Below are 19722 nucleotides of genomic sequence, written 5' to 3'. Positions count from 1 at the left end.
TATGCGGACCTAAAGCGCAAAGAGATAGAGTTCGCGGTTGGGGATATGGTTTTCTTAAAGGTTTCACCTTGGAAGAAGATCTTGAGATTCGGCAAGAAAGGCAAATTGAGTCTGCGATTTATAGGGCCTTATCGGGTTCTTAGGCGGGTAGGGCCAATAGCGTATCAGTTAGAGTTACCACCAGAGTTAGACAGAATCCATGACATCTTTCATGTGTCTATGTTAAGACGATATCGATCGGATCCCTCACATGTTGTGCTAGTGGAGGAGATTGAAGTAAGGACTGATTTGACCTTTGAGGAAGAACCCATACAAATTTTAGATCGAGAGGTTAAAGTTCTAAGAAGGAAGTCGGTTCCGTTGGTAAAAGTACTGTGGCGTAATCATGGAAGGGAAGAAGCTACTTGGGAATCAGAAGAAACTATGCGTCAACAATACCCTCAACTATTTGGATCAGGTAAATTTCGAGGCCGAAATTTCTTTAAGAGGGTAGAGTTGTAACGCCCCAATGTTCGAGAATTCTGTGAATGTTGGCAAAATTTCATGCTTTAATTTTTGTCATTTGTGAGTGAAATTACAAAATAGGACCTATGTGAAAATGTTTGAAAATGCTATAGGCTAAATTGAAGTGACCAAATAAATAGGAGTGCAAAATAGGAGGATTTGCATGACAAACCTCCCATTTTACATGAAGTGGCCAGCCATCATGTTGTTGTAGACAAAATGTACATTTGATATCAATAATTTATGGTACAAATTGATACAAATTGATAATAGGTTAGGTAAATGTTCCATGATAATAGGTTAGGTAAATGTTCCATGATAATGGGTTAGGTAAATGTTTCATGATAAGAATTTCATGTCTTTTGTATTAAAGAATTAAATGGATGAAATATGAAGTTTTATTAAAAGAAAAAGGGGTGAAAAGAACAAAGTTTTGTCCATCTTTGTTCATCATAGCTGAAAGTTAGAGAAGAGAAAGGAGAGGAGAAAGCTCTTGAGTATTCGGTCACTTGGGGAAGAAAATTGAAGGTAAGTTCATGGTAGTTTGCTTCTATCTTGATGTTCATGAGTTCTTCTTGATTCTACCTTAACTCTTGAAGTATATTTTGGTTTTAGTTGTGTTGTGAGCATTTAGTCATGAATTAAAATGAAGGAAATGGTTGTTGTTTCATGTTCTTTTGATGAAAAATGGAAGATAGGTGAAGTTGAGCCAAACAAATGAGCATGCATGTGCCTTAGATGTTAAAGGGAAAAATCAGCTAACATGTTGTGCTTTAAAATGATGAAATGGAAATTATACTTAAGTAAAATCATAGATATGTGATGATTGATTGGTGATATACATGTTTAAATAACAAGCATGCAAGTTAGGTGTGAAAGAGTGACTTGGTAATAAATTTGCTTGGGACAGCAGCAGTAACGTGACTTTGGAAAATCACTATAAATTGTGGGAGATGAGTTAGAAGCTGCATAAATTATGTGATTAAAGCGTAATGAGTCAAGTTTCAAATGGAATAAACGAGAACATATTCTGAATTCTGTACAATTAGAAATTTGATTCGTAATGAAGAGCGGTCAGATTAGTCAAACAGTGAAACATGCGAAACTTTGAGAAAAATCTGGTATTGATTGGCCAAACCAAAAATTCTGAAAATTTTATTTATATAAGATATATGAGTCTATTTTCAGGGAAAATTAACGGCACTTGATTTGGAGTTTTGTAGCTCCAATTATAAATAATTTAGTGACTGTTGCTCAGGAAGACAGCTTGCAGTGAAATTATGATTATGTGGTAAACATTGACAAAAATTTGTTAATGAGTTGCTTATTGTTTTCTTATAAGCTTACTATGATCTGTAGGTGTGGTTGGCCGAATATTGTAAGGGGTTAATACGTAGTTCGTATTTGAATAGTTAGATTAACGTGTTAGTAATCCAATTGTAGGCGGTTCGTGTGTGGATCTCATCAGCATATCGTCGCAAACAGGTGTGTAACTAACACCCTCTTTCTTAATCTGGATCGGCAAAAGCCGAAATGCCGAAAACCGGTATTTTGTAGATTTACGAGTGTGCGAATGCTCGTGAGGTAAATCGATTAATGTTTTTGGTAAGCTGCAATGTTTGGACTGCAAAGTGCATGATTTCTGTGCCCTCGATATTTTTGGGCTTAATGGGCCAAAATTGGAATGATGGGCCAACGGGCCCAATTCGGTAAGAACCCTCGGTACGTGATTCTGTTAGTACGTGAAAGGTAGGAATATGCATGAAAAACCCTAAAATAGATAAATTACTGAAATACCTTTAAAAGTGGAAAATTTACAGTTTTACCCCTAGGAGATAAATTATCGAAATACCCCTAGGATTAAATTGACCTAAATGCATGTTTGATTGTTTTATTTACTGCATGCCATGTTGTTATTATCTGATGCATGAGATTAGGATATTGACGGAGGAAGTATTGAAAGTGGCTTGTCCACGTACTGGAGGCTTTGCCTCAATTTACTGTTAACTGAGCAGCAAGGCTGTAACTGTGGAGTGTTGGGCTGGGTGGGTTGAGCTATTCCCCACATGGAGTGTAGGGCTGGTACGGGTGGAGTGTAGTGGTTGGTGGGTTGAGTAGTCTCCCCAAATGGGCTTGCATATGTTATTGATGTTGCATGTATTTTGAAATTGGCCTATGGGCCATACTGTTATCTGAATAAGGGGCTAAGGCCCAGTTTATTGTAATCTGAAAAGGGCTCTGGTCCAGTACCACTGTTACCTGAATGGGCTTAGGCCCAATAGGCTTGAGCTGACTTGGGCTTTGAATGGGTTTTCCTTACACACTGAGTTTCCCCAAACTCAGCCCTTTTATTTTCATCCACGCAGGAAATCCCCAACCATAGTGGGCTTGGAGCTGTGAGGGAATTCGGAGTGGCCACCCGTTCTGAAAGTTTGATTTTCTTCTGGTGAACTGGACATCCTTTTATTTACGTTTGAAGTTTTTGGGATTTTAAATGTAATAAGGTCGCTTAATTATTTTTGATGGTTTTAATATGTATTACTAAGATAGGTAATACTTATTTTAACTGTTGAAATTGGATAGCTTTAGGGCGCGTTTTCAAAAACAACAATTGATTTCAAAATAACACGACAACAAGCAAAGCTTCCGCAATGAAAGTATTTTCCAAAATTAATCACTTTTCCTAAAAATGACTTAATCAAATCGGTTTCCTAGAAATATCCATGACGTTAAGGTGTGGCAATGGCGGTATGCATGTCTAGGATTGGATCCGAAGGGAGCTTGGTACTTAAGCAGTCCGATGGACTCACCACCTCTTTTCCGGTTTCCTACCTGGTGCACAGCTTCCATTCACTTTAACCTATAATGAAATTATCTTTTAAAACACTAAGTAAGTTTTTCTGGACCAATAATATAAAATGTTTTGAACGCTTCGATGTGGCATGTCGGATCCGGCCATAACGTCTGGGCCGGGTTTGGGGTGCTACACTTTCTACTTTCTATTACTTTATAATTAAACTTTTACCCCTTATTCAATTTAGTCCCTTTTTTACTAATTACTCTAAATTAAGCTAATTTCACCTAATTAAAACCTAATTAGACACACCACTAAACTCATAAATATTTCTAATAATTATTTTCGAACTTATTTCACTAAGACGAACGCTTTATAACTCACTTTTCCGGTGCTCGTGAATTTTGGGTCATTACAAGAAATCCCTGATTTATGTTAATATCTCTCTCGAGACTAAAAACAACTGACTCTAGGTTAATTAAATGAAATCTCTTTCTACTTAAAACCCCTATTGTCGCATTAACTCAATTTATGGATTCCTTTATTAGATTTGACTCTAATCTGGCAGGTTTATGTCGTCCTATCTCTAGGATTGCATGCAACTCCGCTTAATTATGAATGTCTACTCTTAAACAAGGACTTTTCCTCCACTAAATAAGCACATCAAAAACCTGAATTAATATCCTAGAATATTAAAACAAGGGTTAAACTCACAATTAAGAATAAGAACAAGTATTTATCATATAACTCAATTAGTAATAAGATTTGTCTTAGGTTTCATCTCCCTTAGGTATTTAGGGAGTTTAGTTCATAATAATGGAAAACATCTCAAAAACTAGAAAACAACAAAACATAAAGAAACCCAAAGAACTTCTAGGAAATTGGATGGAAATCTTCAGTCTTGATGTAGTTTCCTTCTGAGCTGATCCCGATGGCTGTTGTTAAGTATTTTCTGCCTTCTCTTCTCCGTGTCCCTTTAATCCTCTTCTAGGGTCTTTAAATAAACTTTGGAATTCCCAAATTAGGCCAAAATTAGCCTTTTTCGAGTAGAATTAAACTTTGGCTCGACAGGGACACAACCGTATGCCACGCCCATGTGCAAGTGCTTAGGCCGTGTGCAATTCTGACTTGGTTTTTAGTCGACACGACCAAGACACACGGGCGTGTGGATTGCCCGTGTGGAAGTGCCTAGGCCGTGTGAAACACTGATTAGGCCCAATTTGTCCGTTTTTGGCCCGTTTCTTGTTCTTTTTGCTTTCCTATGCTCACCTGAGTATAAAACATGAAATTAAAGGATTAGGAGCATCAAATTCACTAAATCTTACGATAAATCATCCAAAAATATGCCAAGCATGGGGTAAAAATATGTATATATTATGGTTTATCATTAGTCACATAACCTCATATGAATATCAAGTAAACATAGATGAGCTCCTCACATTACAAGTTCCATAAATTTTTCACCTTTCTTTGTTTCAAGATTCATTTTCCGTTGAACTATTGAAATGTCGATGGACATCAAGTTAGTATACTCAAAAGTACCTCTTTGGGCACAAACTTAACAAGCACGCTCTCGAGCCACATATTATGTTATAGGATTACCAGTCCAAGCTAAATCCTTTTTTTTAGGATATATGCTCTAAAGAGCTTAATTTGGATTGCCCGTCCGGGCTAAATCCAACTTATAACATATGCTCTAGCGGCTTATATCAAGATTACCCGTCCGGGCTAAATCTTTTTTACAACATGTGGAATATTATCCTCGTTCGAGCATATCACCTTAATCCATCGAATTTCAATGTTCAACCATAACATAGCAATTTGTCCATATTTCACAACTTATGATTATTTCATAATATATGTTATCTCATTCACATCAACACAATCATACAATTAAATTCAAGTATTTAACATACATAGTTAAGTTACACGAACTTACTTTGAAAATGGTTCGTTTTTGAATTTCAACTAATTTGAAACCTTTTGCTTTCCTCCGTAGTTGGTCTTTTCGGATCTATATGGATAAATTTGACTATTAATCTATCACATTTCATATACATTTGCATTCTATTGCATCCTAGGCAAAATTACCATTTTTCCCCTATACTTTTTAAAAATTCGATTTCGTCCCTAGGCTTGGAAAATGAAATTCATGAAATTTAACCCTCTTTTCAAGCCTAGCCGAAATTTATAAACAACATTTACAACACACATTTTTCACAAATTTTAGAAATTTCCATGGGTTTTTACCATTTTTCATTTTAGTCCCTAAATCAAGTTTTCATCAAAAATTACTTTGTAAAAGTTGTTTATCTATGAACAAACTTTCATTTTATACCATAAATTTCTAATTTTCAGCATATTCATCGATGACCCAAATTTCATACCTTGATACCTTTTCAAATTAATCCCCTAAATAGAGAGATTAGACTATCTCGGTTTCAAAAATATAAAAATTATTAAAAACGGGACTTGATTTCATATCTTTTCAAGCTTGGTAAGTTTTCTTCCTCTCTCCTAGGGTTTCCATAGAAATTTTGAGGAAGATTATATGAAATTAGATGAATATTTCGTTTTATTTAATTACCATCTTTTAATTTTAGTGATTTTCAATTTAGTCCCTTGCGTTTTCTAATTTTTCCATGGATGAGTCATTAAAATATCTACTAACTACTCTTCAATGGTCTAATTACCATATGAGAACCTTAAATTTTGAATTCTATAGCTATTTGATACCTATAGCTACTAGAATCCAACTTTCGCATTTTATACAATTTAGTCCTTTACCTAATTAGCCATACAATCAATAAAATTTTCGTATCAAAATTTTCATGTGACCTTCCTATCATGATTTCAACCATAAAATAAAATAAAATAAAAATAAATTTTTTAACTTGGATTTTTTGTCCCGAAACCACTGTTCTGACCTCACCGAAATTGGGCTGTTACAATTGATGCTATGAAGTAAATGATTTATATTTTTGATAGTTTTGAAATGTAAACTCCAGTAATGCTCTGTAACCCTATTTCAGTGACGGATACGAGTTAGGGGTGTTACAGACCCCTAGATAGCAGAACTCCTACAATAGGCACATGACGTAGCCAAACACTGGTCTGGGCCTGAGTCAACGTGGCATTGCCCTCAAGGACACATCCCATCCCATTGGAACCTCTTTCACCCTAAGGGCCAACCGAGTTGGACAAAAACTCTCACCATGACCCAGTTTTCCGTAAAAGAGGCAAAAAAGTGACAATCGTTCATATTGGAAACGGGCATAAACATATTGGTGATGAGACAGAACAAAACACTTCTTTCGTTTCAATGGGAGTTAGACATCCAAACGAACTCGTACCCGTAAACACTTCTGTAAACCAAAAACAAGAGACTTGGAATCATAGTCCAAAAATGTCCCAATAAAATTTCTAAATTGCCCGGCCAATTGCTTGTTGTAGAACCCAAGGGGGAGGTCATGCACTTGAACCCAAAAATCAACATAATACAACAAGACTTGAAGGGGATCCTCCCCCTTTTCCAATTGATGAAACACAAGTAAATGGTTGTTAAAGGTCCAAGGGCTACCCTGAATAACTCGTGCAACATCCACTTCAACATAAGACCGAAAGAGAAAACATTTCTCACCCAAATCAGAAATAGAAATTCCCTCAATTAAGTGCCACAAATTAGCCATGGTGGTTCACTTCGCCTCAAATGGACAACAGTAGCCATCAAAAAGCAACCCACCAAACAGAAATCAAACCCAGCTACAGGTTTCGAAGCACCAAAATCAACTAGCCACGCGACATCCTCGTCATCCTGAAGAGTGAGACCAGCAATATCTTCTTCCATAATCAGACTAGGAACACAAGAACAGACCCAAACCGCAAAAAACCACAAAAATATTAACTTCATACAGAAAAAACCAACAACACGTACCAATAGGCAGGCAAATTCAATATTTTTAAAATTATTTGAGAAACCTAATTGCATGGGTTACTCATATTATTGGTATAAGATATTCATTTTATTGATTGGGGTATAAATAATTTTATTAATTTATTCGTGCATTATACTAAAATATTTTTCATAATATAATATATTTTAATTAAATTAAATGAATAAACTGTCTTTTCAAATTTTTGTTTATCTAATTAACTATTTATTTCAAACATAAACTTTTATAATTTAATAGATAATAAAAAATTATAAAAATTATATATTTTTTATCATAAAATTATATTTTAAATATATATAACTAAACTTTAATAATTTTAGAACTCATTTTTGCTTTTAAAACGACCATTCAAATAGTTAAAAATTTAAAATCATTTTTAATTAACTTGAACTTTTTTCAACAACTTCCAAACAATGAAACAAACTTGTTCAAGTAATCAAATGGCGTAATTAACAAGGAAATTGTAAAAATCAAATCTTGAATGTATAAATTTTCTTGAAATTGGACTTGAATTGGACAATCATGTTAAAATATCATTTCAAAGCTCTTTAGTGAAGTTTTGTAATCCATTTAAAGTGTGTCTAAATGATTTCCATATCCATAAATCATTAACATCAAAAATTGACCATTTAAGTTCAAAAAGTCTTATAAACCTGCATTCAAAATATTAAAACCTAAATTATTGCAAGTTTTACAAACTTTTTTAAGCAAGCTCAAAGAAATTTCTAAAAATGTTCAAACCATTTTATCAAAAGTCACTTGCTCAAATATATATATTGCACAAATAAATTTTTTAACAACAAAATTATTAAGCTTTGTATGCTCCTTCTAGGATGTGTAAAAATGCAATATGTTCTAATATGCATACATCCTATTAATATCTTCAAGCATGATCATATTGAAATTAACCAAATAATCCACAAACCATGCTTGAACATCCTAAGAGTTTTCCAATATGATTTCATTTTCCTTTTTTAAACTGTCAAATTTAATTTTCAACTCAAATTTTTTATTTTCAAACAATTTAATTTTCTTTTGGGAAGTCTCAAAATTTATTTTCAAATTTTAATTTTGGCTTTCTAAATCAATTTTTTTTAAAAAGAAAATCATTTTCTATTTTGAATTTTGAAATCATTTCTTGTATTTGGAATTCATGGTCTCAAATTCTAATGCTAACTAATTGAAAGTATCTTGTAGCTCATCAAATAAATATGAATTTAAATTATATGAACTAGAAGACACCTTTTGCTCTTTAAGAGCCAAAAGACACATCACCTTTGGATTTGTGGGGAAGCTTTCACTTGATTACTCATCTTTGCTTTCCTCATCACTAGTTGAACTTTCTCTATTATAAGGTTTCTTGGTCTCTTTTTCTTCCTTCTTATCTCCATAGATGTATTCAAGTATATCCCATATGTCTTTGGCACTTCCACATGAGGAAACTTCATTGAAGACTTCTTCACTAATAGCACAAAGGAGTGTGTGCATAGTCTTAGAGTTGGATTGAGCCTTTGTTTTGTCATTTCCATCTCATCTTTCTTCCTCCTTAGGTACCTCCAATGGACCTCTTAAGATAAACCTCTAAGCATCATAATCAAATGCTTGGACAAATAATTTCATCATCACTTCATTTAGGAGTTGAGGGCACATGATGGAATGACCTTCTTGAAAATTGTTGACCTTGACTTAAATTTCATCTAAACTCGATATTTTCCACCTCAAACCTTTGCTCCTAGTGGTTAAACCTTTGATAAAGACTAAACTCTGATATCTATTATTAGGCCCGAAAATACCAAAAGGGGGTGAATTGGTATATTTAAAAATCTTTGCAAACTTTTTAAAATGATGAGGAAAGGGAAGAAAAGCTTAGACAATTTCATTTATAGTGGTTTGACCCCAATTACTTACCTCCACTACCTTGGTATGCCTCAACAAAGGCTTTTCCAATTCACTATACTTGAATTATTACCTTTCGAGAAAAATGTATAACCTTTCAATCTCTATCTTTTTCATGAGGCTAAGATAGAACTTCTCCTCTAGTTTTTATGGCTAAACTAAAACCATCTAGTTTTTGTGGCTCAACTAGAAACCTTTTACAATCTACTTAAGGTTCTATACCACAAAAGCCTTAAGTAGCTTTTTACAACAAATAAATAATGAGAAAACTAACAATGAACCTCTAGTAGGTGTGTATTTACAAATTGAAGCTCTAAATACAAAGATTTGAGAGTGACAAAAGATATTACAATAAGCTATCAATGAATATATACAAGAGAAAATGAAGAAAATAAAGAATTGAAGGTTTTGCCTTGATTTCTATGTTTGGATGTTTATCTCTTGTATGTTGAAGTGATCTTGATGTGCATATATAACAAGGTCAAAATTTCTGACAATTTATAGCCCTTGGGATAGTTTCTAACCATTAGAAGTATTATAGATAGACTTGTATCAATACAACTCACAAGATGTATGGGTAGAAGTAGACCTGTATAGTAGAAGTGGACTTGTATTGATAAAGTCCCCTTGAGTATTCAGTAAAAGTCTGGAGGAATGCTTGAGGTACTCTCTCACTTGCTTCTATCGGTATAAATTCCTCCAAGTATTGACACAACTTCTCAGACTTGTACAAAATGAGCACTTAAAAACATTTTTGATTGCCTTAAAAATATTTAAATAAATTAAAACATATTTAGAACATGTTTTTGAGTACTTTTACAAGTCTTTGAAATGCTTTGAAAATGTTTAACAAAATTTTTAGTAATTATTTTTACTAACGACTTAGGAATTTAAATAAAAAATTATCTTAAATATTGTTGTATCAAAATATTTTGTTGTTGAAAATAAAAATATTAAAAAGTAAACCAAACCATAATAAAGGAGTTCGGATATATCTTCTAATAATTCTTAATTGCATGATTATGTATAAACATGAATGGTTCTTATTAATATAAAAATCAACATATAAAAAAATAATTAAAAAAAAACAACAACAAGTGAATATGCATGTATTATATAAAGTTATGGTTTTAAGAAATTAAGGCAATCATTTACATTTCAAAGATATATTTAATTATAATTATAAAAATTAATCACTTATCGCATATATAATCTATGTACCTTATTATATTATATATTATATGATTTTATTTGAAGATTATAATTAATTTTTATTTATTTTTTTACAGCTAAATGCCTTTTTTTATATATTAATATTCAATTGAGTTTTTGTAATCCTCTTATCAAATCTATTAGAAGAAGCATACAGAAAAGATTGAAATGATGTAATTTTTATTAGAAGATTTGATTATAATTAATTTTTGTTTTATTTATTTCTTTTTTTTATGCATTTATATAAGAGAAAATTAGTGGAATTTTCATATTTCACAAGTAAATTTAAAGAGTTGATAAATATCGCATAGGAGTATAGTAAAATATTTATCTTTTTAAAAAAAAGATACATGACCCTTTTTTCAAGACTACTTACGGAATAAAAAAATACACTATAAGTATATCAAATATACTATTGTATATATAAATATATAAGATGAATTAAGAGCGATTTCTATATATAATATTTCAATTGAATTTTTGTATAAACATGTTACTAATTTTATCATTAATTTAATATTATATATTTATAATTGATATAATCTTTTTTTGGTTTAACAATATAATTTCCATAAAATGATTTATATAAATTCCAAGTTGTGGAAATTGGATATATTGTGGAAAAAGTAACATCGAATAAAATTTCATTTGATCAGCAAAAATCACACTTGTTTTGGTTTGCCAAAAATGGCTTCACTTGTCACAAGAAGAATCCCTCTCACCCACAATTCAGCCATTTGAATCCCACCATCACACACGAAATGCACCTCATTGTTCTTTGTAGTCACCACATGGAACATGCCCGATTCTTCCACATCGAACTTCCTCCTCCGATTCCATCGAAATTTTTTACCTGGACCGACCTCAGCTGCTTTGCATATCACATTTCTCCTACTTGATTTGCCCCATCGCGGAATGCATCTGGTCTCCATCATCCTCAGTAAGTTGCTATGAGGTGATCCTTTATCACCCCTAGTGTGCTTCTTCACTTGGCTTCCATCCACAACTAGAGCTCGAGCAAGCTCATTCAGAATGACAATTTCCGTATCGTTTCCGTACCCTTTTATCCTCGCAAGTGTAGGAACCCATTTTTGCCCGGGCTCGTGAAATGAAATAAACAAAAATTTATAAACCAAATTAAATAAATAAAATGTCCCTGTTAATGTCCAATTTACAATAAACAGGCCTAAAGGCCTGATAACCCAAAACTCGGTTACATTTTATAGCCCAATTAGTCTAAACGAAAATACCCATTAACCCAATACCCGATTACACCCATTAAACCTCCTAACCCAACAAATAAACACGGCCCAAAGGGCCCAAACCATTAACAAAATCAGAGGACCTAGGGTTTTCTGAAACCCTAGGCGCCGCAAGCACCCCGACACCAGGCCTCATCTCGCGCTGCAATCGACATGCCAATCCCTCGTCACCGAATCTTCACTCGCCTGCAAAAGGAAAGAAACAGCAGAGAAAATACAAATATAGCAAGAAATAAAATCAAATATTGTTAATATATTTTATGTTGATTTTCGGTGGCTATAAAAGCCCGAATCGAAACGATGTAATGGAGGGGGTTTTTTTTATGAACATTTACAATAAAATACCAGCAGTTTATCGAAGGAATAGAGGTGATTTGTTTTTACATTATTTTTTTTCTTTTTATACATACAAATATCACTAAATAAAACAGAAAGATTTACCGTCAGATTTGCGCTAAAAATCAAAGCTCTTCAACTTCCGGCCGCCGTATCCGGCGGGGTTGATGACGGCGCGTGGGCGAGTGTGCCTGATGACCAGGGCTTAGCTTGACGGAGGCCGGAACCCAGAGGTTTTTTTTTTCTCTTTTCCTTTTTCAGAGCATTTCTTTTGTTTTTTTTATAACCAGGGCTAAAATGAATTTTTAGGTTTTTTTTTATATTTATAAACGACCCATACGACGTCGTTTTAGGATGACCATTTAGTGACCAAAACGGTGTCGTTTCAAGGCTGAGGATCAGTGCGTTGACCCGTGACCTGAGAAGGATCCGCGTGTTTTTGTTTAAAGGGCTAACTGCCCAATTGGTCCTTCCGTATTTTCAGCGTTTATAATTTCGTTCAATTCAAATTTTATTTTTATTTTTATTTGGCCCTGACATTTTATTTTTGTTTCAATTTAGTCCTAGTTGCTATTATAAGGCCTATTTTAGGAACGATGTCGTTTTGGGATTAGGGTCAAATTGCCCAGTGAGTCCCTCAGCTTTTAGCGCGTGTTTCAACTGGGTCCAAAATTCATATTATTTTAAAATTAACCCTAGAGTTTTATTTAAATTCAATTTTAATCCTTCTTTTATATATATATATATATATATTATAATTTATTTATTTTAAATATTTGGTATATTATTTATTTTACTTTAAACCTTATTTATATGTAAAAAAATATTTATTTTATTTTTTATGTATTATTTATTATATTATATATATTTTATTGTATATTATTTATTATATTATGTATAATTTTAAAATTTGTAAATTATTATTAAATATTACACTTTTATACATCATTATTAAATATTTAGTATGTAATATTCTAAATTTACTATAAAATTTTGTTCCTATTTAACATATTATTTTTTTATAAATATATATTAAGTTATTATATCATATAGTATATTTTTATATATATTAACCATTTTTAAAAAAATTCTCCTTTATTATTATTATGTTGTTTTAAATATTTTATTTTTTTAATACCCCATTTTTTAAATGTATTTAGTTTTTATCTTTTTTATTATTTTTTTTATATGTTCATAATTTTTTTATTTATTTTTTGTATTTTTTTGTATTTATTTAGTATTATTTTAGTAAGTTAATTTTATCTCATAAATTATTTTTTATTTTTATGTTATTTATTGTTTTTATACATTTGCATGAAAATTGATTATATATGTTGTTATTCTAAGTTATATTTGCATGAAATATTATTGTATATATATTATGTAATTTATATTGTTATATTCATTATTTTCTATGTTGTATTTCGCATGAAATGTTAATGTATGTATATTTATGTTATTTATGATTATATCTACATGAAATGTTAATGTATATTATGTAATTTATGTCGTTATTTATCATTTTCTATATTATATTTGCATGAAATGTTAAAGTATGTATCATGAAGTTTATATTATTTAGTATTGAAATCTTGTAATATGTTAAATGCATCATTGTTTAAAAATTTATATTTCATTTAATCCAAAAGATTTTTAAAAATGAGGCAATGCTTTTTTGTATTTAGGAATTCAGGAAGTAGTGCCCTAACATGCTGGGTTGCGATTTCCCGTTTGTCTAAATGTCTAAAGTATCCTTCTAAATAGATTTTGTAAATCACGAGATGATTTCACTTACAAAAGTTTAAGAATATCGTGTCCAATCATGCTGGATGTGATGTTTGTATTCTTTTGGAGTAAAGGAATCTCGATTTTCAACTCAAATTATTCCGGTTTTAAAAAGGGATCCTATTTTTAAATTCTTTCAAACTTTTTAACAGTAAGACGGAAAACTATTCAATTTGGTACCAATTTTGGGTGTTGCGAAGGTGCTAATCCTTCCTCGTACGTAACCGACTCCCGAACCTGTTTTCTCACATTTTCGTAGACCAAAATGTTTCATAAGGTGATCCAATCACACCTAAAAAGATTGGTGGCGACTCCCATTTTCCAATTCCCCCTCTAAAAAGGTTTCGACAGCTTGGCGACTCCACTGGGGAAGAAATTAAGAGAGTCAAGCCAAGAAATTGATTATTTTCTGTCTTAATGTCAGAAGTTTAGAAAAATTTTAAAAATATCGATCTTTTTACATGTGTTTGCCACATATGTTTGTTATTTTGTTTTCGCACACATTGCATTTGCATGACTGCTGTGGTCGCACCCTTAAGTGGGAGTGAAAAGCTATGCTTTTGTGAGGTTTTCACCTCCACATAGGCTAGTGGATTGCTTCCGGGATACATCCGTACCTATGTCTTTGTGAGATATTCATCTCCGTATGGCCATAGGGAAATGTGTCCCCCTGAACCAAACTTGGTCCATATGAGCCTATAATGGGTGAGGATCGAGGAATCTACTGGTTCAGGTACCCTCATTTTAGAACTAAAACATATATAGTGAGCTTTAAGTGCTTACCCTAGGTAGTACAGTGATAGCCTTTAGTAAGCTACCCTTATAAGTGCTTGTTTATTATACCTTTTATATATGACACTGACCTATTTTATTTTGTTATCATTGCATGTCATTCAACATTTAAAGGTGTCGATTCACGGTTCGATTTCTAGATTAGAAAGTTTTGTAATGAGGAACGAATATCTTGATAAAGTGGAGGACAACGCTTCTGTCTGTGCGTGGTCAGAGAAAACCCAGTTAGAGAAAGGAGATAGTGTCACCGAGGGGTATACATTAGAGTTGTGGGACTTCACTCGTATCAGTTCGACACAGAATGAGTTGAAGGAGTTGAAGGACATTTGGGCCCAATGGGATGACAAGGCTAAGCAGCTGTTCTACAAGAATTATGGAGATCTTCCCTATTTGCTAGACATCAATGTGGATAAGCATCTGTTTCGAGCTATATTGCAGTTTTGGAACCCTGCTTATAGTTGTTTTACATTTGGAGAGGTAGACTTAGTACTTACTTTGGAGGAGTATACGACCTTGCTTCACTGTCCAAGAATTCAAGGTAATAAAGCTTATGTTAGGGCTACTAATCTCCCAACTTTCGTGAAGAAATTAATGATGATCACAGGGATGAGTGAATAGTGGACCGCAGCTCGAATCCAACAAAAGGGTGATGGTAAATGCATTCTGTTGGCAAGTTTGAAGGATCTGATATTGGCGCACCCAGATGTGAAAAAGAGGGTTGATGTCTTGGCCTTAAGTGTTTATGGTTTGGTGATTTTCCCCAAAGCTATTGGGCACATAGATGAGGCAGTTGTGGATTTATTCGATCGACTTGGTAAACAGAGCACACCTGTGCCTGTAATCCTAGCTGAGACATTCAGATCCTTGAGTGCATGTCGGAAAGCCGGTGAAGGTAGATTCATTGGATGCGCACAGTTGTTGTTAGTATGGTTCCACAGTCACTTTTGGAAGGTTGATAAGGTTCCTTGTCGAGTGTTCTTTGAGGATTATTCTCCCTTAAAGGAAACAGCAGCTACGCCAAGGAGGGATGACATTACAGAGGAAAGGTAGATAGACATACTTCAGAATCTCCGAGAGGAAGATGTTATGTGGAAAACCCCTTGGATGGCTCCTAATGAAGTCCTTTATCGTTGCAGAAGCTTTGATTGGGTACCTCTTCCTGGAATTTGGGGAGTTGTTGGTTATGCATCATTACTCGTCCTAAGGCAATACAAAGCAGGGCAGTTTATACCGGCAACACAAGGGTTGCTCAGAGTGATTTCTCATATAAGGGGGATCATTATAAGAATAAGATGCGAGAGATTTCCGAGGCTTGGAAGAAGATTTACTGTGTAAAGATTCTGACTGAAGGTCCGACGACAACCCTTGAGTACAAAGGGTGGTTTAGCAAGAGGATCAATGATAACATCTCTAGGCAGAGTTTGAGGGCTGCTCGATCAATTAAGGAGAATTTACGAGTGGTTCCAATAGAGTTAGAAGTCATAAAGCAAGAGTTCAAAAGAAAGAGTTTGGAGCTCGGGAAAAAGATAGAGAAGCTGGAGGAAGAGAAGATGTACCTAAGCTTAAACGTCGACGTTCAGAAAATTAAGGTCGAGAAAATGAGGAAAGAAAAGAAGAAGATTGAGGAAGACCGAGATGACTTGAAGACGCAATAAAAGACGATGCAGCTATCAATGAAAAGAGTTGGACTGGGGAAGTCTTCAGAGTAGTGGCAACAAGAGGTTCAAGAAGAAAGAGCCAAATCCGAACACTGGGAGAAGAAGTTTCAAGAAATGCAGGAACGGAATTAGGCCTTAGAGAGAAGCTTGGCAGAAAGTCAGAAAGAGAATCAAGGATTAAAAGCTAAAGTGACTGAACTCAGACGGTCCATTCATCTTCACCGAAGTCGTAACTTTGCGGCCGAGTTAAAGACAAGTCTGAACAAGATCGAGGAAATGAAGCACAAGATTGGAGGGTTAGAAGTAGCATTACAGAACTGTGAACTCCGGATTGAGTAGCTTGAGGCAAGAGAAGGACATTGGAAGGGAGAGCTTCACCATTTTCAGGATCAAGTCAGAGATAGGGACTACCTCATGGAAGAAGCCATAGTCCAGATTCGAGAGGTTGCTAATCATTTGCAAGACCTGGCAGCGCAAGCTAATGTATTGAGTGCAAAGTATGAGTCAGTGTCAGATAGAGGTCGAGAGTTAGCTTTGTTATTGGATAGGGTTAAAACTCTAGGCCTGAGGGCAAAAGCGTATTTGTAATTCATTTTGTGTAAAGATTTTTGTTTTTTAAATAACGTTTTCTAAAAGAAACTGAATCAGAATCGATATCTTTTTGCATTCATGCATTTTCATCTCATCGTATCGTATGCATTCAAATTTATAGAAAGACCCTAATTAGTTAAAATTAAACACACAGAGAGAGAGAGAGAGAGAGAAAGAGAAAACCTGGAAGCAACACATCCTTACGGTACATGCACTAAGACAAAGAATATGGATCAAAGACTTGAGCAGATCCAGAGAGAAATACAAGAGCAATTGCAGGAACAATTGGCAAAAATCCAATAGCAGATGAAGGATCAAATGTTGGAGGCCCAAAGGAATATGATAGCTGAAATGGCTCAGCTGCTGATGTGATACCCCCTACCCGTATTCATTGCCGGAATAGGGTACGAGGTATTACCGGAGTTTACGAATTTATTTATTTATTTATTTATTTATTTTAGGAAAACTCAATATAATCCCTTTACAGATATCTAACCTTCCCTGCAATATTATATCAAGACCAATCCAAATCAACCAATCCAATTCAACATATTTTTAAGATAAATTCATGCATATTTATAAAATAACGTCATCACATACCCAAAACCAGGTTTGTTAACCATACCAATGGCTAACTCTACATTCATTTCACAGAATCATTTACTTTATTAGCTTATACATGCCATTGATTTCCAAAATAAAGTTTCTTTATATACCGAAGTCCTGAGGTTGATAGTGTGATGTGTCTCTGACCAAATCCGACCTCCGAGCTCTTAACACTACAAAACAGGAAAAAGGAAACGGGGTAAGCACTTTGTGCTTAGTAAGCTCATGTAACAAGAATTATACTTACCTAATATTTTCAATACAATACAATAAACATTCCTATATCCATTCAATGCATTATTACCCTAATATGCACAAACTCAACATTCAAGTTAGTACAATAATTTCCATGTACCAATAATATATACTATGATTGATGACCTCATCAATACCATGATTTCCATTTCCTTGTTATTTTTCCATATTTATCCCGTTGAATTTCTTGGAATTTTCGATGGATTTTTAGAGATACACTTTTAGTGTACATTTCTGGGTCCGTCAATTCATATTCATGTGCGCACATATCCATTTCAGAGAGCACACTCCCGTGAACCTCAACCTTGCAGCGGGATTACCAGTCCAGCTAAATCCCCTGCAATATAAACTCATAGAGTATTGTCGGGATTACCAGTCCAGGCTAAATCCCCTGTAATGACAATTACTCTAATGAGCTTGGATCTGAATTACCAGTCCAGGCTAAATTCAGACCCTAATTCGGATTACCCGTCCGGGCTAAATCCATTTTACACATTTTCTTCGGGAGGGCTATATCAGGATAGGATCACCCATCCGGGCTAGATCCTTTTTACCGTCAATTCCTTTTCAGAGATCCATCGAATTTTCCTTTCATTCAATCGGGATTTCTTCTCCTTTTAACAAATATATCAATGTTTCATAAATTTTCATACAATGAACATTCAAATCATATTCACATAAATAATATACAATCTCAAGCATTTAAGAATATAATTCAAGTTACATGAACTTACCTTGATACTTGTTTGTAAACAAAAAAATCTACTAATCCCGAACTTTTTCAGTTCCTCGATCTAGCTTCGTATTTGAATCTTCTGGATCAAAATAAATAAATTTAATTATCAATTTAATACATTTCATGTTCATATGCAACATTCTCTATAATTCAACTATTATTTATAGTTCATTCAAAGTTGTCTACTTGAGTCATATTCACTAAATTATTTTTATCTTGAGATACAGAACTCCAAATTAGGATCCAATAATTTTTCCTGAAACTAGACTCACATATCTTCTTACCATAAAATTTTAAGAATTTTTGGTTTAGTAAATCAGTACAGTTTATTCTTTAAAGTCACCCCTGTTCTGCTGTCAACAGTTCTAACCCTTCTTCACTAAAAATTAATTATCTCTTCATACAAAATTCAAATGATGTTCTCGTTTGTTTCTCTTAACAATAGACTCATTAAGGATTCTATACATATAAATTTAAGCCTCTAATTGTTTTTATTCAATTTTTTATGATTTTTCAAATTCAGAACAGGGGAACCCGAATTCATTCTGACCGTATCTCAAAAAATTCATTATATCTCAAAATTTACAAATCCATTGCTTACACTATTTCTTCTATTAGAAACTAGACTCAATAAGATTTAATTGCATATTTGTTTCATCTTCTAATTCGATTTCTAAAATTTATGGTGATTTTTCAAAGTTAGTCTACTGCTACTGTCCAAACTATTTTTGTGCAAGCTGTTTATTACCATTTTCCCCTAAGCTTTTAATAAATGATAATTTCGTCCCTACTCAATTAGCCTCTCAATTGAACTGATTTTTATAAATTAATATTTTATTCTATCACCTTAAACTAGTCTACAACCTTTAGGAATCATAATTTCAGCAATAGACTTTAATTCCAAGCATTTTCACAATTAGGTCCTAAAAATCAATTTCTATTGAAATTACCTAATAAAATCATCTTATAAACAAATTAAAGCTTTAATTTCATTCTATTTCATCATAAACTTACAGCACTCAACCATGGTAACTTTCAATTTCATCCATGAAATCAAAAACTAATGAATTTAATAGTAGGACCTAGTTGTAAGAGTCTTAGAAACACAAAAATTACAAGAAAAAGGCAAGGATTAACTCACTTGGTGCAAAAATTATGAAATACCAGCTTAGAGAACCCTCCTATGGCATTTTTAGCTGCTGGAATTGAAGAGAAATGAAGAGAAATCTAGATATTTCCTATTTAGTCCTAGCTTTATTTAGTTAATTTTGCAATATTCCAATTTTACCCTTAATTTATAAATTTTTCTGCTAATTTCATACCCTTGATGTCCAGCCCAAAT

The 19722-nt window shown here is 33.3% G+C and overlaps 1 pseudogene; it reads right to left on the bottom strand.

Moving 5' to 3' along the window:
• Positions 1-11021: 11021 nt before the first annotated feature.
• LOC107917493 (serine/threonine-protein phosphatase 6 regulatory ankyrin repeat subunit B-like) overlaps positions 11022-19722 on the bottom strand; it is a 45977-nt pseudogene continuing 37276 nt past the window's right edge.

Source organism: Gossypium hirsutum, chromosome A01 (genome assembly GCF_007990345.1).
Source record: "Gossypium hirsutum isolate 1008001.06 chromosome A01, Gossypium_hirsutum_v2.1, whole genome shotgun sequence".
Taxonomy (NCBI): Eukaryota; Viridiplantae; Streptophyta; class Magnoliopsida; order Malvales; family Malvaceae; genus Gossypium; species Gossypium hirsutum.
Note: the sequence above shows the minus strand (reverse complement) of the source record. Positions and strands in the feature narration are given on the sequence as shown.